We start from the raw sequence: 26292 nt of genomic DNA on the forward strand, positions 1-26292 counted from the left end.
CTATACAAAGAAAAAAGTGAATGATGTGCAGCGCTATTCAAGCGTTAGTGAAAAATACAACACTATAATAAACACTATAAGGAATACAAAAAGTCAAGGGCGCCCCTATTTTCTTTTTTTTTCTGTTTTTTTACAAGGGCGCCCCATTTCTGTTTTTTTCAGTTTTACTATACACAACATAAACCAATAATGAGAATAAGATACACCCTCACAGACCGTGCCTCCCCAAGATCATGTCCACACCCCGGCATGCTTCCTAGCGCGCACAATGTATCTATCCGGCGAGCAGGGAAATCCTCTAGCCCTATTGGCTGCCTTGGGTCAGCTGGTACTCCCTCTAAGGCTCATGGGACATGTAGTCCCTGCTCAATGCCTCCCTACACGTAGATGCCATTCGCACGCATACAATGCGCATGGGCAAACTTCTGGCATTGCCTACCGCTACCGGACCTCACTGTGCATGCGTGAAACATCCTGCGCATGCATAGCCACATAGAAAATGGCGGCGCCCTGCAAAGGGAGCCGCCGGAGCCTTTGACGAGACGATCGCCACTCCATACCCCCCGCAGTGCCGCCTGCACTGTCCCTGCCTCCACTGTCAAGCGCTACCACACCGGGAGGTAAGGGAACACGGGGCACCAGGGGGAACCCATGCTATATATATATATGTGTGTGTGTGTGTGTGTGTGTGTGTGTGTGTGTGTGTGTGTGTGTGTGTGTGTGTGTGTGTGTGTGTGTGTGTGTGTGTGTGTGTGTGTGTGTGTGTAAATACATTGTTAAAGCTTTAACCCCTTTGCTGCCAAATAGGGGTCTGCAATGCAGACAACTCTGGCTACATAAGGATTTTTAAAAAAAGGCAAGCGTTTTATACACCTTAAATGGTAACAGTGTTCTTAACATGACCAATAATCTGTACTGGCTAGAAAAGTAAAAATAAGTGAAGCAGAAACTTGGCAAATCACAATTATTTTATGGGAGAATAAAATAACTAGCATTATGTTTCAGCAAGCTGTGACACCCGCTCCCCCTTTACACTGTATCCTCCTTGAAGGTCTATGGGGGCTATGCACTAAGCAGTGATAACTGCTTTTCAGAGCGCTAAGTGGCTTTTAAGGCTGATATAGCCTGCTGCGCGATTCACCAAGCAGTGATAACAGCGCTTTATCGGCCTTAAAGGCATTTTTTCAGCCCTGTGAGCGAAAAACGTCCGATCAGGCAAAAACCGGCAAAATTCGCCATTTTTTTTGCCATTCAGCAGGATTTACTAAGCAGCGATCAGACAAACTTGCTTTAAAAGTACACCAGAATAACGCGCCACACAGTAAAAAAAGCATTGTTTACCTTTTTTTCCGGCACACCATTAATACAACAGGCCAGTGGCTGTCCCTGGGTGATTCCCGCGGGAGTCCGGAGTCCTCGGGTGATCCCCGCTGGAGTCAGGAGGTCCCAGCTGGCCTGCGGTACCAATCGTGTGCCCCCAAAAAATAAACAATACTTTCAAATAAATACAACCCCCCTCAGCCCCCTAACACATACAGTACAGTAATGGGCAAAATTACTATTATCCAGATATGGCTAATAGTGCATTTGCCTATTTAAAATACAACATTAAGCAGCATAAATAAAGTAAACAGATCTTGCACTCACCCCTGCCAGGCTGCCACGATGAAGGCCGTCCTCATCCTCATCACCGTCCATGTTCTCTGTTGCTGGGATTCTGCGAGGGGGAGAATGTAGCTCCGGTCTTATTTTGCCTCCAGAGACACCCTCTGTAGCGTGCCGAGTGATCGCGGGTGCCGCCGGAGGCAGCGATGGACTCGCCGGCACGCCGAGAAGGTGGGGCCGGAGCAGGGAGCCCTCAGAGGCTCTGCGGCGCACCCGGCTAGCGGGGGCCGCCATTGTTTCTGCTTGCGGTTGCGCAGTGTAGTCGCGCATGCGCTGTACAGTGCCAGGAGTGCCGGCAGCAATGTTAAGGTTGGCGTGAGGTCGCACATGCGTAGAACCACCGCGGTAGCCATTACAGGATCGTGCAGGCACAGTAAGGGTAGCACACGCTGTCCCAATGCTAAAGAGGTCCTGAGTGGACTACAATTCCCAGCAGCCTCTGGGTATTGCCCTTTCACCCACATCACGTGCAGCCAGCCAGCAAATAGGGTTTTGCAGCTTCTCCTGTGGAGGAAGGCAACAATGTTGCGGGGACTACGTTTGGCAGTTGAAGCTGGGAGCAGGAAGGGGGTGGAAGTGTGTAGGGAGCAAGTGGCTCCTACACAGGTAAGTTAGTTCCCCAGATCCCAGGCAGGCCCCAATCCCCACCAGGGTAGTGGGTAGGTACTGAGGGACGGCACCTAGGTTAGGGACCCTGCCCTTAGGTGTGAGTGTGCAGTCTTGTCAGTGTCAAGGCTGGCAGTGCTGTGAGCGCTGACAAGTAGGCACAGTGTGTGAGTGCAGTGGGTTGCTGCAGGTACCGGTTGAGTGCAGTGCGGTTGCTGCAGGTACTCTGTGTGTGCAGTGTGTTTGCTGCAGGTTTAGGTTGAGTTAGCCAGAGGGGATCCGGGAGGTGAAGGGAGAGGTAGAGTGGGTGGAGGGGGTCAGTGACCCACCTGCAAGGACAGGCTACCCCGTAGGCCCCTAGGAGGGTTCCCTGAAGTCACTGAATGTTGCTGTGTTGCAGGGACGGCCATAGTGATAGCGAGCATCACCCCTTACTGTGTGGACAGCTAGGGACAAAGGGACAAGCGTGCGGAGCAGGTTTGCTGGCGAGTCGTCTGGGACCAGACGGCTGGACATTGAGACCCAGGAGACAGACCGCTGATTCATCTGACCCTTTGCGAAGAGGTACCGGTGACCGCCGTGACTGGAAGGTACTATAACATCAAGTGCACCAACACCGGTCAACAGGCGCTGATCCCGCCTTAGGCGTAACTCTTTAGGAACATTGAGCGAGTGGTTAAAGAACTGAGCCTATACCAATAGTACTATACATGGACACGGTGTGTGGGGCATGCGGTGAGGGGACGGAGACGTTATTCCTGATAAGTGGGCGAGCCACTAAGGTTATACCGTTATAGTATAAGGTTATATGTGTTGGGTTATATTGCTATAAGATAGAGTGATAAGGTATCGTGCATTCTCTTATAGTAAACTAGTTGCATCATATATGTGTGTTGTTGTATTTCTTGCACAGGGGAATCTCACATCACGGGGATCCTGGGTAAGTGGAGGCGCTGCGCTACGTAAGTGTATGAGTGTTACACCAGGCTCCCAGCTAGCGGAGGCTCAGATCTCCTGGAGCCGCAGGTGTTGTACAGTGACCAGTAGTTCCTTTGGGAGGGTTCAGAAAAAGGGCTACACTACAAACAAGGGTAATTCTTTATTGTGCGAAGCGGCCGTTCCAGCTCAAAATCCTGAATCACGTCAATGGGGATTTTCAGCTGAAAACCGATCAAACAGCCCCATCAGGCAATGTAGGATGGCTCCCACAATCTGTGCACCATGTAACGCCTCCTCAACTCCACCTGCTGACACTCCCTATGTCACAAGCTGGGGCAGACGAGGCAAAAGTGGAAAAGTGGCAGGGTGAAAATACCCTGGTTTTGTGACAAGATGTCCTTGATACAGTACATAGATCTCTGACATTTGACTGATAATGACCCAGGAAGACCCCTGGTTCTAGCTCTGAGGCATCACCATCATAATTTATTAAACCTTTAGACCTATTACTTGGATTGTAAGCTCTTCAGAGCAGGGATTCTTTTTCCTAATGTTTACTTTTTCTATTTTGTGGCATCTGAAAACGCTGTTTACATGGCGGGCACTATACAACTAAAGATATACATACATCCCTGCCATTATTTTGTTTTGGCATATACCGTATGGGACTGCAAAGACACACACATTAAATCAAAATTATGCCAGTTAAGTCTAAACATTGTCTAGAAGAAAGCTTTGAAGTCGCCAGTGCTATTATTTTAAACCCTGAGTTTACTTTTCACAGTAATAATAAACATGACTTCATACCTTTCCTTTGTTTCTCTCTGCTGACAACACAATGGAAGTGTCCCCAGATCCCACGTGAGCTGAGAAATGTACAATGCTGCAGAAGTAATGCAGGCAGCAGCCTGGCACCTGCCCAAGAGCTGGAAGGCTGATCTAATTATGAACAGTTTACTTAATTGTGGAGGATGTGTATAAAGAGTCACAAATGGGAGTTATGACCGGGAGGTTGATCGAAGAGCATCAGTATCGTGTTCTGTCCTTCTGTGTCAAATCATAGCCCCCAGCACCTGAGGTTGAGGTAACATAACCGAATGGGCCGGCCCCTACTGGGCATTGGCTCATGCTACATGTGTACGGGTGTTAGGTCAGTTAGGAGAGGGGGCATTTGTTAGGGGGAGACTAGGGGCAGGGAGGAAGAGGAAGGGCCACTGATCTCATGGCCGAAGAGGTGCAGGACTCCACTCTCCTGTGTTTCCCATGGTTGTTTTGTGTGTTTTGTCTTAAGGTTGTTTGTTTATTATACAGTACAGTAGCATTAACAACAACAAAATCCCCCCTCCCCCGCCATATAATACCATAATAAAAGAGAATATATAGAAATATTCAGATGGAAAAACAATGATGGGGAGAGTTTAATTATGATATGTTTGTCACAGTTGGGTGGGGCAGTTGTTTATAATAAAGGCCAATAAGTATCAGGTGGGGGCATATTGCCAAGTTAGTATTGTTCAGCCTGCCCCAGGCCACTGGTGTTCGGAGCATCCTATATGGTAGATGGCGTGGTACGGTTGCTGTGTCGGCTGTCTGACAGTAACAGGGGGTCACAAGCACAGCAAAGCTGGTGGTTCTCGACATGGTACGGGCCAGTATGAGTTGGGTTTAAAATGATGTTGCATTGTGGCCTTATTTCTCCAGTAAGCTGGCAGTTGTCTTCCTTTGGCAGTAGAGGCTCATCGGGCCTTCTCCAGTCATGTTTAAAGGGGCTTTGCTTTGCCTCGCTTTCACTGCTGAGCATAGTTTTATGAAGTGCTGGGAGACAGTTATTGGGAGTAGTTATAGCAGCAGTTAGGGGATAAGTTAGGCCGGGGCCATACAGGGTTCAGCAGAGCGGTGGCGTGCTGACGCTGAGGCTCGCCTGCTGAAGTCAGCGCGATTCCATGGACTTGCAGGCGAGCCAGTGTGCGCGAAGGGAGCCGGGGGGAGGTGGTTGGAGGCGGGGCAGTGACGTCACTTGGCCAATCGCCCGTGACACACTGACGTCAACGTCACGGCACCGACGTCACGGCGCCGTGACGTTGACGCTGCTTCAGGCTGATTGGATGTTTTCAGCCGACAGCGCGCTGAAAAACAGCTTGGCTGTTGGCTGAAAATTCCAAAGCCTCAGCACGCCTGCGGACGCTCGCGTGAGCCCCCTCTCAAGGCATCCTCATTGAGTATGCAGGGGCTCAGCGCTGCTTGTCCTTCTATGGACGCAGCCTTACAAGGAGCAGTTAGAGACACAGACATAGGGAGTGGATATAGGAGCAGTTAGAGGAAGAGTTATAGAGAGTGTTCAGGGGGAGTTGTAGGGAGCTGTTATAGTAGTAATTAGGGGAGAAGTTATAGGGAGCGGTTATAGGAGCAGTTAGAGGAGGAGTTCTAGGGAGCGGTTATAGGAGCAGTTAGAGGAGTTCTAGGGAGCGATTATAGGGGCAGTTAGAGGAGGAGTTCTATGGAGCGATTATAGGAGTAGTTAGGGTCAGAGTTATAGGAGCCGTTGGAGGAGTTATAGGGAGTAGTTATAGGAGCACAAGGGAAGGACTTAGAGGGAGTTGTTAAGGGAGAAGTTATAGGGAGCGGTTAAAGGAGCAGCTAGGGGAGGAGGCATACTGTAAGGAGTGTTTATAGGAGACATTAGAGAACGTTATAGGGAGCAGTTGGTGGAGTTACAGGAACTGTCTATAGAAACAGTTAGGGGGGGAGTTATAGGTAGTGTTTAGAGATGAGCAAACCTGTCTTAATCCGATTAGTGTATTTACCCGTTTTGTTTAGACAAAAATGGATCCACACGTTGAAATCCAAAGTCGGATTCCAACCACTTTAGGCCACTCGGATTCTTTCAAATCCAACCATGGGGCTCAAATTCTCAGATTTGAAAGAATCTGACTAAAGATTTAACGTAAATCCGGTTCATTAAACATGTTTATATTGAATTCGATGTCAGATTCAACATAAATCCAACATCGGATTGGTTCCGTTTGTCGAATTCAGATTCGGTTTGCAGGTTCGGATTCCAATTACGATGGTCGGATTTTCAGAAAATAGAAAAACTAATTTGAATCACCCTTTTTGAGACAGATCTGTGAAAATCCACAGCTCAAAGAACTGATCAATCCGTAACTGATTGGGATTTAGGCGGATAACGTGCCCATTTCTTGTAGAGTTTAAAGGAGCAGTTGAGGGAAGCTTTTTAAAGGCAGTTTCAAGGAGCAGTTGGAGGAGGCGTTATAGGGAGAGTATAGGAGCAGTTAGGGGAAAAGTTCTAGGGATTGTTTATACTGTAGGAGCAGTTAAGGGAAAGGGTATTGGAAGTGGTTATAGGGGCAGATAAGGGACAAGGTATAGGGAGTGTTAAAAAAGGCAGTTATGGGAGGAGTTATAGTGAGTGTTTATAGGAGGAGTTATAGTAACAATTAAGGGAGGAGTTACAGGAAGAGAGAGTTATAGTAAGAATTAAGGGAGGAGTTACAGGAAGAGAGAGTTATAGTAACAATTAAGGGAGGAGTTACAGGAAGAGAGAGTTATAGTAACAATTAAGGGAGGAGTTACAGGAAGAGAGAGTTATAGTAACAATTAAGGGAGGAGTTACAGGAAGAGAGAGTTATAGTAACAATTAAGGGAGGAGTTACAGGAAGAGAGAGTTATAGTAACAATTAAGGGAGGAGTTACAGGAAGAGAGAGTTATAGTAACAATTAAGGGAGGAGTTACAGGAAGAGATTATGGGAGCTGTTAGGGGACTAGTTATAGAAAGTGGTTATAGGATAAATTAGAAAAGGAGTGGTTATATGAGCAGTTAAAGAAGGAGTTATAGGGAGTGGTTATACTGTAGGATACACAATTTAATCATGGAAAATACTAATAAATCATACATAGTTTTAAGGTGACAAACTGAGTACTATTTCTTCCAGCATTCATATTTTCTCATGGTGTTTGAGAAGGAAAAGGAAATTAAAAGAGGAAAAGAGATAAGAAAAAAGGAGGAGGGATGTAATAATATCTGATATGTTTATTCCCAAATCCTTCCTCTTTCACTGAGGGAATATTTCTGGGCACCACCTGAGAATCATATCACTTTGATCTGGTTCCTGTATGATACAAGATAGCCCCATAATGATGTTTCTCATCATTGTTACAGAAAGGACCTCATATTGTCCAAACGCCTGATAATTCACTTTGGCGACTCTATCTAAAGAGAGTTTAAATATAGATCATTTAACAGCGGGGAAAATTGCTTCTTAACCCCTTCAATGTCACAGGGACCAACAGAGCAAAATAAAATGATGGAACACAGACACAGAACAAAGACGCAGCCCAACTTATCGGATCAAAAAATATTTTGTAACTAATTTAATGAACAGTATATCAGTGTAGTTTGTTCCCTATCCTCCCCTCCCTCCCCACATTTTACTAGTACTTGTTGGCTTTGTAAATATGTACTGAAAGGGTAACCCACGCAACAGCTAACTCTGTAGTGTGTGATGGTGGTGCTCCCTAGGTAATCAGCCGTTCATTTGGGGTCACTACAGGTTATTTACATGTTATCACTTTCTGTGTACCAGCCTGCCTGCTAATATGTATGTACTTCATCCCCTGTGCTAACAGCCATTTACTTGGGGGCATCAGTGCATACATTGTTATGCCACTAGATACTATTCTGGGTTACATATATCCAGGACGTCAGTATATTTAGCACTGGCTGCGAGTATTTCTGCCATTTGCAACCAGCGGCTTCAGTACACATAGGAGTCACACACCTATAGCGTACCTTAGTACACCTATCCAGTGGACAACTATTTTATCCACACTGTTTTCATACAAGACATCTTTTGTATCAAGTCATACCTAGTGGTGTGATTAGATTAGGAGGTATACATTATAGGGTTACAATCAGGCAGACCTGACAAGGGTCCCTGACTTACTACACACAAGCCCTATATAGGGAACCGCCAATACTCTTAGGCAGCATTTCAGCATTAATTACTAACCATATTTTTCTTGTTCTTAATTTAAGGACAGTGGATATGCGTTTCCACTTTGCTTGATTATGGATAATTGTATCCTTTGTGTAGCAAGTGACTGCATTTAAAATATCCTTTCACGTATTTTGTATCCTGGACACCATACTCAGTGTCTGCATTACAGGGTCAACGTTTGTGTTTAATCATCATTTTAATCACCTTTATTTTAATTGGATATTATTAAACTTATTAATTTTAATTCATTCATAAAACAACCAGGTGATGAGAGAGCGCTCTTACTAGGTTACGTTTTCTTTGTGTGTACAGTATATAGCTTTGTAAATACTTTGGCCACACAGAGCAGAGCACACGGAAACAAAATACCTGGGGCTTTTAGGACTGACAGACAGTCTTCTCACTGGAAAGCATAGCTACAGATTGTAAAAACCCTCCACAGCTTGTGTTTACCATGAAAATGTTAACACTATTTAGAAATACTTATACTTGTCCACTTTTTATAGAAAAAAAAAGTGTCATGCAGTCACACATAGCTCATTAAAATTGTCACCGTCCTTCCTTAGTTCACTTTTGACCTAGGTGGGACCGAGCCTTTAATATACCCCAATATCATAGGGTCCTCATATGTGTCTTCAGGCACCAGACATTGTACAGTATGTCTTATGAAGTAGCAAGCACTGCCGGGCCATACTGTGTCTTATGGTATAACACCTTGCATAGTAAATATGGCCCTATGTGCTCTCTGCAACATCAGATTATTAATTGCATGCTAAAAATGACCAGCACTTTGTGTTGTGTTGTATGCAAATGTAGATGTCCTCTGTACACAAATCAGATTAGAGCAATGTCGTAGATATTGGACAAGTAGTTATGCTGTGCAGTGTGTTGCTGGGCAGTCTGGCAGTGAAAGGTTTCCGAGGGGCTTCTGTACAGTTTATTACAGCGTATAAAAGCCAGGGGGGCAGCACCTGCAGATCGGATCAATTGGGAAGATCTGATTTAGAGGTTATGGATTATAATATACTGATTCCCAAAACAAGACCACCAATCCTTGACACTGAGCCATGTAATATATCCGAGCTGAATTATTGAACTCTCAGCCTCATTACTCATTGCTTGGAATAACTCATTTATGTGTTTGCTTCCAACAGTCGTACATTAACATGAATATTTTAAGACTCAAAAAAAAAAAAGCATCAGTCATTTGTTTTCTCTTTCGGAAAGGGTACGACTGGATTATATCCCAATAATGCATCAGACAAATGTACTGATTCCAAATTTAACTCTTTTGGTGTCAGAATTGCGACCCAGATGTTGATTTACATGACAGAGAGGGGTGTAATAAAGAAAGACTTTCCTGCCACATCAATAGCAAGTTAAATTCAATGCTAGGGGAGGTCTTGTTCGATAAACTCTGACCCTTGGTTGGCAAATCTAAATATATTCTAAGATCACAGTTGAGTTTATCTTCTGATATGCAACATTAGGAATCATTGCCGCATTGTTTTAAGCTACTAAAGGCAGCAATACGCACTGGCCATGTTTTGTTTGGGAGAAGGGGGGTTAATTATGGTAACTGATCCGTGATATTACTCTTTCTGCAATTGGGGGCTGGGGGGATGGGAGAGAATATTTCTTCCTGAACAGAAAACATCTTGGTCATGCGCGATCAGGGGCAGCCGCTAGACAGCTGCAACACTGACATTGTAGGTTTCTATTTGTCCATGTTTGTAGATGTTAATCAGTTACCTAGGTAGCCTATACTAAGTCCCACACAACCAAGTGCATACCATTTCCTTCCCATGGTTTATTAAAGGAGCGATTATTCCCTGACAGTGTCCCTTTCCTCTGGAATGGTACCTGGTTATTTACCTTGACCCTTTCACTGCCAGGGAGGCCGAGATAAAACACCCAATAAAATCAGAGCATTCAAGACCTTAGCACTTTCTCACTTGAGATCTGTTTGAAATACTTGAGTTGGTTCCCTTCAGTGGTGTGCAAATGTCTTTAAATGTTTCACCGATTTTCTTCAAGGTTTAATTTTTTGCAACAATGTTGCGAAAGTGATAGTGCTCAAAATGTTTTACAATTTCGCCCCAAATTTTGCTAAAATGGCAGTATAATAAAGATCTATTGACCTGAATTAAGGCTCATCTGACCTGCAAATTGACTTTTAATGTTTGACAACTTTTGTTTTATGAACATATTTGCACACAAAAAGAAAAATGTGTCTGGTTCACAAACTCGAGAACTCAAAAATGTGTCACGTCTAGTCCTTTTGTAGTACTGTGTACCCAAAGGCATGCTTGAAAATGAACGTTATCTCAATACATCTTTCCTTGTAAAATACTTAATACATGACATGGAGGCAATCAAATCTAAAGGGCTATTTTAATCAGCCCTTTGCTCTCACCTCCTAAAAACTTAATTTAATTCATACAAGTCAATGGAATCACTCTCTTAAAATTCAGGATTGCCGTCTTAAATCATTTCCCCCATTTAAACAGTGAGATCATTATCCTGAAAGCCAAGGCCACCCTCTAACACATAATTTAAAGCCACAAAATTAGAATCAATTAGATCATTCTCTAAAAATTTGGGATTGCACGGTTATACAGACCAGATGCCTCTATATAAACACATATACCCCCTGTACCTCGTACTGATTTCAATGGCATCACTAATGTACTTTACAACGCAACAACAAAAACACAAAGCGAAGCTGATTTCTCTGGCTGATCTTCTGGGCCTTTATTCATCTGACTGAGTGACCCTGATCTGCTGCCTTTTTAAATACCTCAGGCATTGTGATGTCATAATGAACAGTGCCATGTAGAAGCAGGATTGTGTCACTGTATAGCTACAAGATGTACTGTGTCATGAGTAGCTTTACCACATGGCTCCTGATCCATACTTCAGGGCAATTTTTTACATTTGGGAGGGCAAGATAGTCTCAGTCAATCACTAATGAGTGTTGCGTATCGTAGCCACATTTTCGTTACTGATTGGGTCACCTGTGTCTGTTATCTTCTTCGGAAAACAGGTAGCTGCGGAACCGTAGGGATGTATCCAGTCTACTCTGATGTAGTCCACATGAACATAGAAACATAGAATTTGATGACACATAAGAACCACTTGACCCACGTAGCCTACCCATTTTCCTACCTGCGGAGACCCTATTTGATCCATGGCTTCCTTTTGTATTTAGGATAAAATTATGTCTATCCTGAGCACGTTTGAATTACTGTACTATTTTAGCTCCTGCCACCATGTCATGCTTGGGGTTGACCAGATTACTACAGCGGCAAATACCAGGCAGAAACAAAGGTTAATAAATGTTAGTTTATTTGTCCAGAGCCAACAGTAAGCAACACGTACAAACCAGAACAATAACCCACAAAACAGAGACTTATGGGGGAATGCTAGCTCTCTAGGTACAAGGCGCTGCCTACATTAGCTTACACTGGCTACTGCCTCAAAAGTTATTGTCGAATATCCCAGTCTCTAGTCACAATTGGAGACTGCTCCAGGTATATACAATGCATGATAAAGCTGGTCTCACGACACCGAGACTAACCTGGAACAACTGTGGAGCTCGGATCAGCGTCAGCTTCTATAGTTTCCTAGCATCCATTTGAAACATGGATAAAGAGGGGCAGATCCAATCAGCTGAGTCCCTTTAATCTGCTGAGCCAATCTGGAGTGAGGGGGGGCATCCAGAATGGACCAATCCAGAGAGGGGGTAGAGCCAGTGTGGAAGGATGGCAGAGCCTGGTAGCGTGGGAAATTAGAACTGACCAATAGCAAGCATGCAGAGTCTGATAGGGCTAAGGTTCTGAGATCAATTCCAGGCATCCCACGGAGTTAAACACCTGCTGCTGTGGAGAGAACAATGTTTGGACGGTGTACTCTCCCAGCAGGTGGACATGTCCTTCCCTAGCTCCCCATTGTCCCTGAACATAGTACCAGGCCCACACAATGGCTACTCAGATATACTTATACAGTGTAAAACATATACATAAACACAAGTTACAAGTTGGGACACTTTCCAATCCTAGGATGGCAACATTAACCCTTACAGTAGGTCACTATCTTGACGAGCCAAAGCAGCATGAAGGCTTAACCTTTATTTGGAGTGCAATGCTGCCCCTTCCGCCAGACACCTCTGTTGAGAGGCTGTTCTTCGAGTCTCCCAAGCTTTCTGTTAATACGTACTTCACATTTCCCCTCTGGCTGCCGCTTTCCAGCTTCAGAGCATGATCTTTTGTGCCAGTACTTCTCTTTCTCGGAAATATGTTGCCCTCTTGTACTTTGTTGAAACCCTATATGTATTTGAAATTTCAGGGAAATGACATTGGCTGACAGTGTAAAGGGCTTAGTGTCCTGATTTGCCTGTTCCTGGCACCTCTGAATAGTCTGCGTGGATGCTCACCAATTGGCTGCACAATAAAGCTCCAAACTCTCCCCCTTCTGGTTAGTGTTTAATCCTGGGCCGGTGGAAACATGCCTGGGTGCACTGCTGCTCCAGCCTGGTTTAATGCCCCAGACATTTTACAATACACCACCCGATTAGCTAGTTTAAGTATAAACTCTATTAAAATAAATAGGGAGGGGGGGGAGTGAGGGGATAAGCTCTTGCTACTGTCCTAGGAACGGTGCCAGGGGTAAGTGCAACTAGGTAACATATAAAGTACTTGCATAGGCAAGAAGGAGGACCCCTTTAGAACAAGCACTCGTGAGGTGATAAAGGGTATGGATAAATAAACTTTTAATAAATAGTTAGGGTAACCTTAACTATTTATTAAAGGTTTATTTATCCATACCCTTTATCACCTCACGAGTGCTTGTTCTAAAGGGGTCCTCCTTCTTGCCTATGCAAGTACTTTATATGTTACCTAAACTCTATTAAACCCTTGCATTCTTGGGTGCTGGAAAATAACTCTTCCCTGCAACAAAGGACTTTTTCCCTCTGACTTCCCTCCCCGAGATGTATTCACAAAGCAGGGGAGTGGGGGACATGTACCATGGAGGAAGAAGAAAACACTGGCATAGAGTAGTACATCAGGGATCAGTGTGTATTCTATGGTGTTTAAAACCAGAGACAGAACATGAAACACAGACAGAGCTCAGTGCACATCCAATGAAACTTATACATGGTACAGTGCCTAAATATATATGTATAGATATCTTTTGAATAAAATGGTCTTTTAGTTTAACATTTTGGCCAAAGTGTTGTAAGCCCCTGAGCCACTACATGGCAGACCACATCTCAAGGGTCCCTAACACTAATATAAATTCTTAATAACCTGTGCATTACCAGGAAGAATGATTTATAATAAATCTGTCAAAATTAGTTGCAAAGTTCTAAGTCTGATTGAAGCTCTTATTAACCTGTACATTACCCCTGCCCACTTTTAAATGGTTAAAAGCTCACTCCATTGCATCTCCCACTCTCAGGGGATCTTGTTTGCTTACAGTTTGATTGTGACAAATCTAATACAGAGTGCTTTTCCTGGTAATTTGACTCCTAATTTGGGGGTCTATTAGCATAGCTAGTGTAGATAGTTAGGATTGAGCCCTATAAATATTAGTCTATTTATTTTGACATACAGTGGCGACACACTTAATCCTCACGTGGCTAGAGCCGCAAGCTGGGAGGTTTCCCGGCTTGCTCATTTTTTTCCCTTGGCGTGCCGCGCGTCATCGATGCACGGTCACGCTTCATCGGGAGCCCTGGGTTCCTCTAATGTGGGGGATGGCGGTGGGGGGCTCTGGGGGACCCGGTTGACCCGGAGAGGGGAGGGGGGTGCCTCGATCGGAGGACCGATCCTCCGAGGCTCCGGCGCGCGCACGGGACACCTCGGCGCGCGCCCGGTATCTGTCGCGGCCGAGACCGGGCAAATGTTAGAATAAACTCGGCCGCGACAGTATTATGGTGCTCAATTGTTACGCCGGTGCTGCCCGCAGACCAGACCCGTCCCCTGAGCTGAAGGGGGAAGTGGTAATACACGCACCCGCAGCAAAGGGAGCGTGTCCGGAGTGTGGTATGAAGCGTTGCCAGGCCAGGTGTAGTAAGGTAGACAATACTTGCCGGTACCGGTTGTAGAGATAGAGTGAAGGATGCCTTGCCGAAGTCAGGGAGTGGAGAGTGGAAATCGGTCGTAGTCCAAGCCGTGTTCAAGGGGTTACCAGAGTGAGCGTTGTCCAAGGAGTGCCGAGATCGAGAGCCAGAGGAGGTAGTCGTATGAGCTGCGTCAGAACCTGTGAAAACACTGAGAGAATCCAGAAGTACTTCTATACAGAGACTATGTCAAGCAAAGACTGAGAGCAGAGAGGAACTAGATAAAGCAAGGAGGTCCAATTAGGAACGGAGGCGGGACAGGAAGGGCTACAGGGAAACACTGCAGATTGGTGCAGGCATAACAGGCCAGGTGAGTCTTGTTGGTAACCTGAGTATGCCTGTGCAGTGTGCGGGGGCGGAGCCTGAGGTCCGGGGGACGGGAAGAAGAGTGTGCAGACTGAGCGTGCTCCGTAACTCGTGTACGCGCGTGAACCAAGCCAGTGGACGGTGCAGGTGTGCGTGCAGGAGGGCGTGGGCATGCCCGGCGCTGAGCAGAGGAATCGCCGAGGGGAGTGATCCAGCGACGGCGGCAGGGGCGGGGAGCCGTGGAGGCCGGTAAGGCAGAATTGTAGTGTGTGTCCAGGGGCTCCCTGCAGGGAGGGAGTGCTCTGAGTGGGGAGCGTGGAGAATGCCGATTCCTGACATCAATACAATATACAGTATACACATATTTGAATGTCTCTTTTGTATGTTTTGATATTTTATTTTCATTTTTTACAATGTTGTGTATATTGATCTAGTACTGTGGTTTTATCATGTATATGTATAAAAGTTTGATAGTAACATTGTTTTGTATATTAGATTGTCTGCCAGATTGTGATTAGACATAATACATTTAAAAGTCAGATGCTCTGATTCCTCATCCTATTGATTCAAGACAACTGTGACGCATTTACAATTAGGAATGAGATGAGGTATATAGCTGAGCATTGTAGGTAGGGGCCAGAAACTCCTGATGAAGCCGATTGATAGTGAAACCCATTGAGTGTATTGTCAGCCCCATCGGAGACTCAAGAGAGAGGATCAGTGCAGGAGAGAGCGTCATCCTGGTTGCCGAGCAGCCGCTACCGGATCCGGAAGTGATGTCATCGGCAGATACAGTCTTGTGAAGTGTAGTGAGAATGCAACTCAACTCACTTGCGGGAGTGGCCGATTGAGCTACAATATTGCCTGTTTATGCTGTCTTGATGTAAGCCTCGAATCTGGAGGGACATCTTTTGGTTTATAAGTTACTTTTATAGTACAATCTGCGCTATTATTGCCTTTCTTTTCTGGGTTACCGGAACGAGTGTACTACACTGTTACCTACACCTGCCACAGTTTTGGATATGCCCCATGATATTGTTGGTTAGTGAGTATAACATTTGAAGGCTTACCTCATAGAATACACACCTATCCCCGCTGTGCTACTCTATGCCAGATTTTTCCTCTTTCTCAATGGTATAGATGCAGCCACGAGTATTAGAACACTTGTACCTGGGAAATTCTTGGAGATTCTGGGGAAGTCTCACAGTAAATGCCTCAACATTTCTGTGAGATTCTTAATGGCCCATATGATTAACACAGTGGGGGGTCCCTGCAGTCCCATTGAAACTGAATGTGTTAATCCGATGGGCCATTAAGAATCTCACGGAAATGTTGAGGCACTTATTGTGAGACTGCCCCAAAATTTCCAAGGCAAGAGTTCTAATACTCGTGACTGCATCTGTACATGTACAGTACCTCTACCCTGCTTTGTGAATACGAGTCGTTGTGGCTACTGTGGGACATATCTTGTTCCAGGGTCTGCGTGGAGGAGTATATTGATCTATTTCATGAATTGTGCACATATATTGCACTAAACTCTATTATATAATTGGTATCATTTATTGTGTTTTGCATTGTCAAACACTTTTATTTGCACTGTTGTGTTGTAAATAGACACCACTATCACTTCTTCCCTGGAGTCCTTTCATTTGAAGGACCTCTCAATCCCATTTATTATCACTAGCGTTGAGCGCCACTTTGAATTTTCTGTACATATTTCCTCTCCGAGATACCTGAAACTAGACCTAGAACTGTATGGAGGCACCATTCTGGGTGCAGGCCACACAAAAGATTTTTTGTAGTGGTCATAGTGCTTAGAGGCCAAATGCACTAAGCTCTATTACAGTAAATCTGGGCAAATAACATTAGGTTACCTAAATTGGTAACAGACATTATTTTCCATAAGCTCAACACATTTCCACAAAAGTAATTATATGCAAAAACGTAAGCCATTGTTTAACTCATTAGCATAGTCAATACGAAGGTTAACACTGCCCTGAGTTAGCTTCAAATGAAAAAAGGAGAGAGAAAGGGTCTGGATGGGGAGAACGCCACCCTTAGGTATGACCTAAATTACGTCAGGTGAAATCCCTGCATTACCCTGAGCAACCTGTGGTGGATATGTGATGATATGGGGAATGCCTCTTTTGCATTTTTTCAAGGAGTAGCACTGGGTTAATGTTAGGCTATTCTCTTTACTGGATAGGCGTTATGAATAACCTGATGTTCATTTTGGTTATAATTAGGTTAAATAGCCTAATGGAGATGAATGCATCTGGCCTTTAGGACGTTAGTGTAGTTCCCTGTACCGGGTGAGGTACCCCAGAGAATAAGAGCGGTGCCCTTGGGTATCCTTTGGGTGGTGGCCGCTACCGTTTGGAATAAGTTCATGTATTTTGTTTTGTGATTCTTTTGTGTACTCAGCTCTGGATTCCCTGCCAGTCGGAGGACCCAGATGCATGTAAGGACTTTTTTGGTCACCTATATTTTGTGGTACCTTACTGTAGGTCATGGCCATTATGTGACAGTGGCATCTTTTAATTCCTTACAAGTAAACTATTTAGCTTGGCAGCCGACTGCTGTAGGCCTGGTATATACTGTTGTAGAGGTGATCCCTAGTCTGTGGGATCTGGAGACGCGACGGGGAGGCATGTTGGAGGCGTGCCCGTGACATCACGTGAGCGGTTCACACTCATTGGCTGAGCTGCTCACGTGACCCGGCAGTCGCACGTCAAAATCAAATAATTTTGTTGCGTGAAAAATTGACCGCGACGTAGCTCACGTGCATGCGCGTGCACTATGGCCGTCCTCATTGAGGTAAGGCCTTTTGTTCTCGATGTCGCGCACGTCATCGCTCTAACTATGGACGTGGGTTTAGGTAGTAGGACCCTGCAAGGTCATTCGGTTTTGAATTTGGTTACATTGTTATATAGTGTTTTTTTTTTAATAAAAACTGTGGTCTGTTTGCTAATGCTATGGTTTGCAAGCTCTATTGCGACTTTATGTTACTCACTGTACTGCCCTGGGGAATATGTTGGCATCCTAATAACTAATAATAGCAATAATAGTGAACAAGAGAGTGTTACAAGAAAGGGTCAGTGTACGCGCTTAAGAAGACATTCATGATAAAAGTGAGAAATTAGGGCATAAAGACACTTCCATAGGATAAAAAAGAAACTATAAAAAAACATCATTTTGGATCAAAGTATCTAATTATTATTCTTTTGAACTGCAGTAATTATTTGAAGAGTCATTTGATTTCGCTGTGCACACAATAAGGAAAGTGTGTACTTGCAGTCCTTAAATATTGCTGTTGCCGCATCTAAAATGATTCATACTGTAGCTTAGGCAAACCCACCAACACCTGTGTGATACTATGGGAGTTATATATCAAACTCTCCTGGCTGGTGAACTGGGCCAAAAAAATAAAACATCACATTTATCAAAGAAACAAATCTTATTGCTTTTAATGGATTTTGTTCTTTGATGCTCATTGGGCTTATTTAGTATAAGTCTTCCAGCTGCATAAATGGGGCAAAACCAGCACACAATTGATCAAAGAAAAGGTATCCCATAGAAAACAACAGGAGTTTGTCCTCTGATAAATCTAATGCAGTGATTTTGCTCTGGTTAGTAAATAACCCCCTGTGAGACACAACAGGAAGATGCCTCACTCTGCATCAAACCTGCCCCATATATTTCCTTTATACACATACCCCACCGTGAAGGACCTTTTAAGACACAGTAGTTCGGTGACAGGCTTTGCGTATCTTAATTGCAAACTTCAGTACACTTTAAAGCTCCTTCCACAAGGGACTTTTGTGAAGCTTTCATGCTGGCCTTCTGGTAGCCACCACATCCTGCAAAGAAACTAGTCTTCTTGATGTTTGCTGTTCCATTATTTAGCATAGAAGGAAAGAAGAGGCATTCAGCAGAACATTCTGAGCAGAGGTCATTAGGAATCATACAGTCTGCATTAAGAATGACTAATCACATCAGACAGGTGACTGACATGCTATTCATCCTCAGGCATATTTCTCATGTATTTGAGAACTTGTCCTAAAGTTATGGGCTCTTGGGAAGAAAGGTGGTGTAGTTGATGATCAAACCGCTTTACTGCCAGAAGGGCTTATAACACTATATATATGTGACATGTGACATGTAATATTTCATGACAGTATCATCACTGCACATCCAGCAATGATTACGTATTCTCCTTAAAGGAACTTTAACCAAGGAAAAAGTAGAAACAGTATAGTTTCATCAGCAAACTATAAGGAGGTCATATAGATCTATAGCAAAAGTGCGCCAGTAAAGTGGTACATGATTTTCCCAACATTGCTTTCCATGCGACTCCTAATTGGTGTGGAAACCCAAACTTTCTTGCAGACTGGGATAAAGAAATATTCACTGGGGAAATTCCATAAAATGCTCATAGCTATATCAATCCCGGAGGAGTGCCGGTTCAATACAAATGGGGATGCCGTTTAAAAGGTTAATATAAAAGTTATTCACAGATGTAGAATGTATACAAGCTTTTAAGTGCTTTCCTGAAATACATCTGAGGAAAACATGGCACCATCCACGTGTTGAAGATGTTTTTTTTTAATTAGGATTTGGGGTATCTAAATTATCTGTTAATTTCACGCAGAAGGCTATGGCTTAGATTAGGCAGCTGCTACTTTAATTTTGGAATTAAAGCCTCTGGAAAGATGCCCCTTGTTATTGTAACAGGATACTGTATGTGTGTGTGTGTCTGTTCTTTGGTGCATTAAAGATTGGCCTGTCATTCAGCACAAGCATCTCTGGCTCAATAATTAGAATGCTCAGGATGAATGTACAAGAACATTGTGCAGAGAGAGATATGTTGGAACTTTCTTCAAGGGATCACATGCGACTCCTCTCACATTCAAAAGGTAGCAGAAAACTGTAGTTTTTTTCCTCCGCAATATAACAAAGATACGCCCTTTCCTCTGTTGCTCGACTGCAAAAACTCTAACACAGACCCTCATTCTCTCCTGTCTCGACTACTGTAACCTCCTTCTGTCCGGCCTTCCTGCCTCTCACCTGTCTCCCCTACAATCTATCCTAAACGCTGCTGCCAGAATCACTCTACTCTTTCCTAAATCTGTCTCAGCGTCTCCCCTGCTGAAATCCCTCTCCTGGCTTCCTATCAAATCCTGTATCACACTCAATTCTCCTCACTTTTAAAGCTTTACACTCTTCTGCTCCTCCTTACATCTCAGCCTTAATTTCTCGACAAGCAGCCTCTCTATCCACCTTTAAGACCCACCTTAAAACACACTTGCTTAAGGTAGCATATGAGTAGCTCCATGGCTGATAATTAACACCTCATACATTAACCTTGGCCCCTAGCAGACAAGCAGACGCACTTACCAGAATGCCCTCCTACTGTCTCGGTACATTTTTCCTACCAACAAATGAGATTGTAGGCTCTTCGGAGGATGGACTCCTTTTCCTAAATGTTACTTCTATGTCTGAAGCACTTCTCCCCTTCATGTGTTATTTATATTATTTATATGATTGTAACGTATATTACTGCTGTGAAGCGCTATGTACATTAATGGCGCTATATAAATAAAGACACATACATACAAGTATCACTGAAGATTTGAGTAAAGCTAGGAGAAATGAGGGATAACTCCTAGACTGGTGCTACTGGGTTTTCCAACACGGACAAAATATCATTTGTAGAACCGAGACAATGTATGTCATCAAGAATGTACCCCAAACTTTTCACAGTGGGTAATGTATGTATAATCAACATAGTCCTGCTCACAATAAAGCCCCTAAAGAGCCGATATGGGGAAACTAACACTGCGCAGTAAAGGGTAAGTGATGAATACAGCAGCACTCACACCATGGTATGCACAGGCGTTATCCCAGCGGCATAGGCGGCTAGAGCGATGTGGAGACACACTGGCTGTCGGAGAAGGTAGAAAGTGAAAGTAAATAATCACTCACAATAGCGGTATCTCTGCGGTCTCGGCGTGGCGTGCTTCAGTCCAAGGTAAGTAGATTGTAGAGTTAAAGACTGATCACTGCACTCTACATGTACAACTAAATAGTGTATATACAAATGGTACAGTGAAAATCAAAGGACATGATACAGTAAATGAAACCCATAAGACATGACATACAAAAAAGACTAACTAACATAAAACACACACAGACAGAAGTGTCACAAAAACTCAACTATAATTAAACCATCATCAATGATAAATCTTCCAGAATACATATAGATAGATAAACAGCCGAGACGGAGGTTTAGAAGCGCAGGTCCATCATAGTAGAAGCGCAATCAACGCCTGTCAAGGAAACATTTAAGGTTTAATTGCTTGTTGAGACCACCTCCAGTACTTGTCCTTTAATGAAATATCCAGTACGCCTCCCTCCTTAAAAGAGCAGTGTCCATATCCAAAGATCCCTTTAATAAAGGTACAGTCTTGATACCCATGACCCTCATACAGTAGCTGCTATGGGGTGCTTATGCTGGACACAATGCTGTATCAATATCGTGCGGTCAGTACCTTTCTTAATGACGCTCTTATGTTCGATAAAATGTTGTTTAAACATCCTCATCGTCTTATGGACATAAAATAACCCACAGGACATGTAAGGAAGTATACTACATGTCGAGATCTACACGTACTGTAATGCGATGTTTAATTTTTATACTTTCCCCAGTAAACGGATGACTGAATGTATCCCCTGTGCATAAACTATTGCATATGGAGCAATTGCAGACCCTAAAATTACCAGGTTTACCCTGAATTAGGAAATTTGTACTCTGATAAAAATGTTTCCTTATATGGAACATCCAAAATGTCCGGTATATTACACGCTGCTTAAAATTCATAAAAGTATGACTAGATGCCCTAGGGGACCCATCATTGCTGCTACTTATTCTCTTAATCAGCCACTGGCGATTTATGTGGATAACATTTTACAGCCAGTGGTTTATATGGTACCCTCGTATCTTAAGGATACCTCAGATTGCTTTTAAAAATGTAGAGCATTTCCAAAGTTTGATGATAGCGTTATCATGGTTATCATGGACGTAACTAGTCTTTGTACCATCATACCCCATGATGATGGTCTGGAGGTGGTTTAGGCAGCATTTATTTCCCATTTTGCAGATACCGTCCCTACAGAGTATATTATACTGCTCTTACATTTTATTTTGTACAAAGATTATTTAAAATTTGAGCAGCAATACTATTTGCAGGTCAAATGAACTGCAATGGGCAGTAACGTGGCCCCTGCTTATGCAAATTTATTTATGGCACATTTTGAAAAAGAGCATATTTATGGTTCGGTACATTTTGCCCATATGCCCTGCTATTACCGGTACATAGAAGATATTTTCATTCTATGGAAGGGAACTGAAGACCAATTGATTTTATTCTTTGATTATCTTAATCTATTGTTCACACTGGTACTATTTACCAATATGTGGAGCAGTACAGAAATATATTTTCTGGATGTTCTGATAAGCTTAGAAAATGGGGTAATCCACACGGACGTATACAGGAAGCCTACTGATAGGAATGCTATGCTCAGGGCCGATAGTTATCATTCACCGGCCCTTATTAAAGTGCTCCCCTATTCACAAAAGGTGCAAATCTCGAGGATAATCGATAGACCTGAACGGTTGGGGGCCCTGCTCTTTTGGATTTGAAAGAACGCTTTATGGCCAGAGGTTACACACCATCCTTGTTAGAGGAGGCATTTGAATGGAATGTACCAGGCATTGTGTCACGCTTGTGCTCTCCACACAAGCGCAGGGAAAGGGAAGGACCCGTTAGCGAGGTGGGGAGGCCGCAGGGGATACAAAGCTTAGTAAGTTACCGCGCAGCTAGGGATCGGTGCACATAGTCACGTGACCGCGCCGCGCACATGAGAATGCGCGACGCGTCCGGAGGTGCGGTGCCTTGCTCAGAGACACGAGTGATCCAGCTGCATGTGCGCGCATGCTCTGACTGCAGAGCGGAAGTGCGCACGTTCTCAGGCACCAACACAGGGGTTTCTTTGAAGCCAACGCTTCAGCACGGGAGTCTGGAATGGGAACCAGGAACTAGGAACATGGACATGGAACTAGGAGCATGAACAGGAACATGGGAGGTAGAGTCCAGAGCACAAGGTAACATCCACAAGGGAATTGCTTCTTGGAGGACGTCCAGCCTCCTTAAAGGCATAGTGCCAGAAACAGCAAGGTGCAGTGAAACTAAACATAACATAAGGGTTCTTAGTCTAATCCATTGGCCAAGGAATTATAAGCCTGCTACCACGTCAAGGTGAACCCTACTAAGCAGGTACCTACAATACCCGACGGTAAACTAACCTCAGTAGTATAAGAATGACTGTCCCAGTCTTCCGGAAACCAAAGAAGATAAGTAAAGTCCCAAGGAGGTCCAGGCAGGATCAGCATGCGATGGGTACTAGCAGGCACCAGGGCAGGCAGCAAAAGACTAAATGCAAAGAGAAAGTCAAAGAGAGGCTTACTTCCTGACAGGAGGAAGAGGGCAGGATTTGCCAGGAAGCAAGATGGCGTTGCTTGCTTCAGAATCCTTAAAGACACAGGATCTTGACTCGCAGCTAGAGGGCGGCGATCAGAAGTAAACAGGTAAGGAAGGAACACGCCGCAGGGGGCGTGTTCCGCGCATCGTTACACATTGGTCAAAAGAGAAATTCCAATGATAGAATAATATTCCCTACTACTTGCAATAGAGGGAGTAACTTCCTAAGGCCTACCGAAAGAAAACATTGGCATATTTTGCAGCATGACCAAATCTTATCAGAGGTGTGCCGAGAACCCCCCATGTTGGCTTTTAAACGTGGGAGGAATATTTCAGACACACTGATTAAATCTGATGATAACATTTTTTATCAGAGTACAAATTTCCTAAGTCTGGGTAAACCTGGTAATTTTAGGTGCTGCACTTGCTCCATATGCAATAGTTTATGCACAGGGGATACATTCAGTCATCCGTTTAATGGGGAAAGTATAAAAATTAAACATCGCATTACGTGTAGATCTCCACATGTAGTATACTTCCTTAGATGTTCCTGTGGGTTACTTTACGTCGGAAAGACGACGAGGATGTTGAAACAATGTTTTATCGAACATAAGAGCATCATTAGGAAAGGTACTGACCGCACGATAATGATACAGCATTGTGTCCAGCATAAGCACCCCATAGCAGCTATGAGGGTCATTGGTATTGTAACCCATGTTCCCCCCCACCCCCCTGTCGCAGACTGGACCCCTAGGGTGTAGTGAGGGCTGGCTATGTGTATGTGGGTGGTGTGTACCTTTGAGGAACAGGAGGGCCTGAGTCTCCCGCAGTGGTATAGGGGATAACAGGGACAGGCTTCTGGGGTATATGCCTGCATCTTCTTTAGCAACGGTGGTGCAGCGCCTCCATCTCTGGCGAGCCTTTAGGGATAAGGTGAAATCCTCCCAGAGAAGCCCTGGTCTCAGGGCGAGAGATTTCAGTCTCACACAGTCTTTGTAATAAAGCAGCAATGTCTCTTTATTCTGTACAGCAGATCAGTAGCAGCACACAGCAGCAGTTCATGCACAGCAACAGTTCATATGCAGTGTACAGGGTCTTGTCCTCCTCTCCTTCTCCTCCAGGCTGTACCCCTGCAGGATGGGCTGTATGGGGCTTCAATACCCCCGACACCCACCCCAAGGGTATACCCTCTGGGTGAGGCAAGATCCCCCCCTCACCCCCTGAGCAGGGTGAGGGGCATGGGTCCACACCTATAGTCTTATCAGCTCTAAACAGACTGGTCTTCTGCCTCCTCTCCAAGCACAGGTGTCACTCTAATCATGACCTCTCAGGTCAGACACTCCAGCACTCTCTGCTCCCAGGACAGAACTGCTTGTCACTTATAGGAACAGGCAGGACTAAGTTTACTCAGCCCCACCCCTCAGGAAGTCAGCAGGCCCTCCCCTGTGTCTCATGCCTGCACACAGAGTCAGGTGCCTACCTCCACCAATCACGGCAGGTCTTGAAGCGGGGGAAACCCATGATAACTACTGGCGGCCTGCCCTTAGCAGGACTTACACCAGTAGGAGAAAGATATATAGCCCCCATTTCTTACCGGGGCTACAGTATCAAGACTGTACTAAAGGGAGCTTTGGATAGGGATACAGTTCTTTTAAGGAGGGAGGCGTACTGGATATTTCATTTAAGGACAAGTACTGAAGGTGGTCTCAACGAGCAATAAAACCTTAAATATTTCCTTGACAGGCGTTGATTGCGCTTCTACTATGATGGACCTGCGCTTCTAAACTTCCGTCTCGGCTGTTTATCTATCTATATGTATTCTGGAAGATTTATCATTGATGATGGTTTAATTATAGTTGAGTTTTTGTGACACTTCTGTCTGTGTGTGTTTTATGTTAGTTAGTCTTTTTTGTATGTCATGTCTTATGGGTTTCATTTACTGTATCATGTCCATTGATTTTCACTGTTCCATTTGTATATACACTATTTAGTTGTACATGTAGAGTACTGTTGTTTTATGGGTATGTTTTACCCTTTATTTATGGGATTATCACTTGGTACTGGTGTGCTGGGATTTGGTTCTTTAGCCTGTTCCTTTTGTTAGGTATTATGTCAGTAGTGAGCCACAGGCACCCGTGTGTTGGTGCAACTCCCGTTCACAGCATCATGTTTTATCATGAGTGCTGCGTTCGACGTCTTGTTGCCAAATCAAACATAGGGGGGGCTGCTGGGATAGTGTGGTACACGGCCGTCATTATGGTGAGCTGCACGCTGGCGCCAGGCTCACATGCACGTGAGCAATGTAGTGTGCATGCGCGGACCCCGTCGCGGCCGTGATGGTTTCACGCTATTTACCAGCTGCTGTGATTCACGATGGGTGAGTCGGGATATATATGTGGACTTTATTGATATGTGTCAGCCCTCACCTTGATAAAGACTGTGTGGCAGTCGAAACGTTGGTTTCATTGCTGAATAAATTTTCTGAACAGAAGACTGTGTGCTTGGATTACTTCCTTCCTCATATCATTCCTTTGGTACCTCTCAGGAGATTCCCTTCCCTCAATGAGCATGGCAGGTGATATATTTTTTGTATACAGGAAACGTGTGCCAGACAGCCACTTTATATAGCTCTGTAACAAGCCTCATGTGAGACATAGGAAAGGGATTACTTAGCTCACATTTGGGCTGATATAAGGAGGAATACAGAGCAGAGATGTCCTTAGCCCACAACTGGGCTGACCTGAGGAAAATATGATGGCTTGATGCAAACAGAAGGACTCTATGCTGACAGCAAGACAAGGGGACAATAACTCTATACCTGGACACAGAGAGTGCCATAGCACACAAGGATGCAGACCCAGGAGAAGAGAGAGGTCTGTCCCTACAACAAGAACAACAGAAACAGATAAGAGACGTTCTTGTTGGACTGTAGTGTGTGTGTGTATATATATTTGTTTGGGGTGGTAATCAGCCTAGCTACCCACCCAGTTAGATAGGGCATATACAGTACTGTCTAGTTATTCTCCAAAGTGGAGCAGGTTTTTCTTTTATGTTTTGTGTTTACATTGTTAAAGGAACAGGCAATAAATCCTT

The 26292-nt window shown here is 44.3% G+C and overlaps 1 long non-coding RNA gene across 1 annotated transcript in view; it reads left to right on the forward strand.

The window, feature by feature from the left end:
• Window positions 1-529: 529 nt before the first annotated feature.
• Window positions 530-26292, forward strand: part of LOC142495634 (uncharacterized) — a 102561-nt gene continuing 76798 nt past the window's right edge. The window contains exon 1 of the long non-coding RNA XR_012801779.1: window positions 530-620. This is a non-coding gene — a long non-coding RNA (uncharacterized LOC142495634). The remainder of the gene's footprint in view (window positions 621-26292) is intronic.

The sequence above is a fragment of the Ascaphus truei genome, chromosome 5, assembly GCF_040206685.1.
Source record: "Ascaphus truei isolate aAscTru1 chromosome 5, aAscTru1.hap1, whole genome shotgun sequence".
NCBI classification, from domain to species: Eukaryota; Metazoa; Chordata; class Amphibia; order Anura; family Ascaphidae; genus Ascaphus; species Ascaphus truei.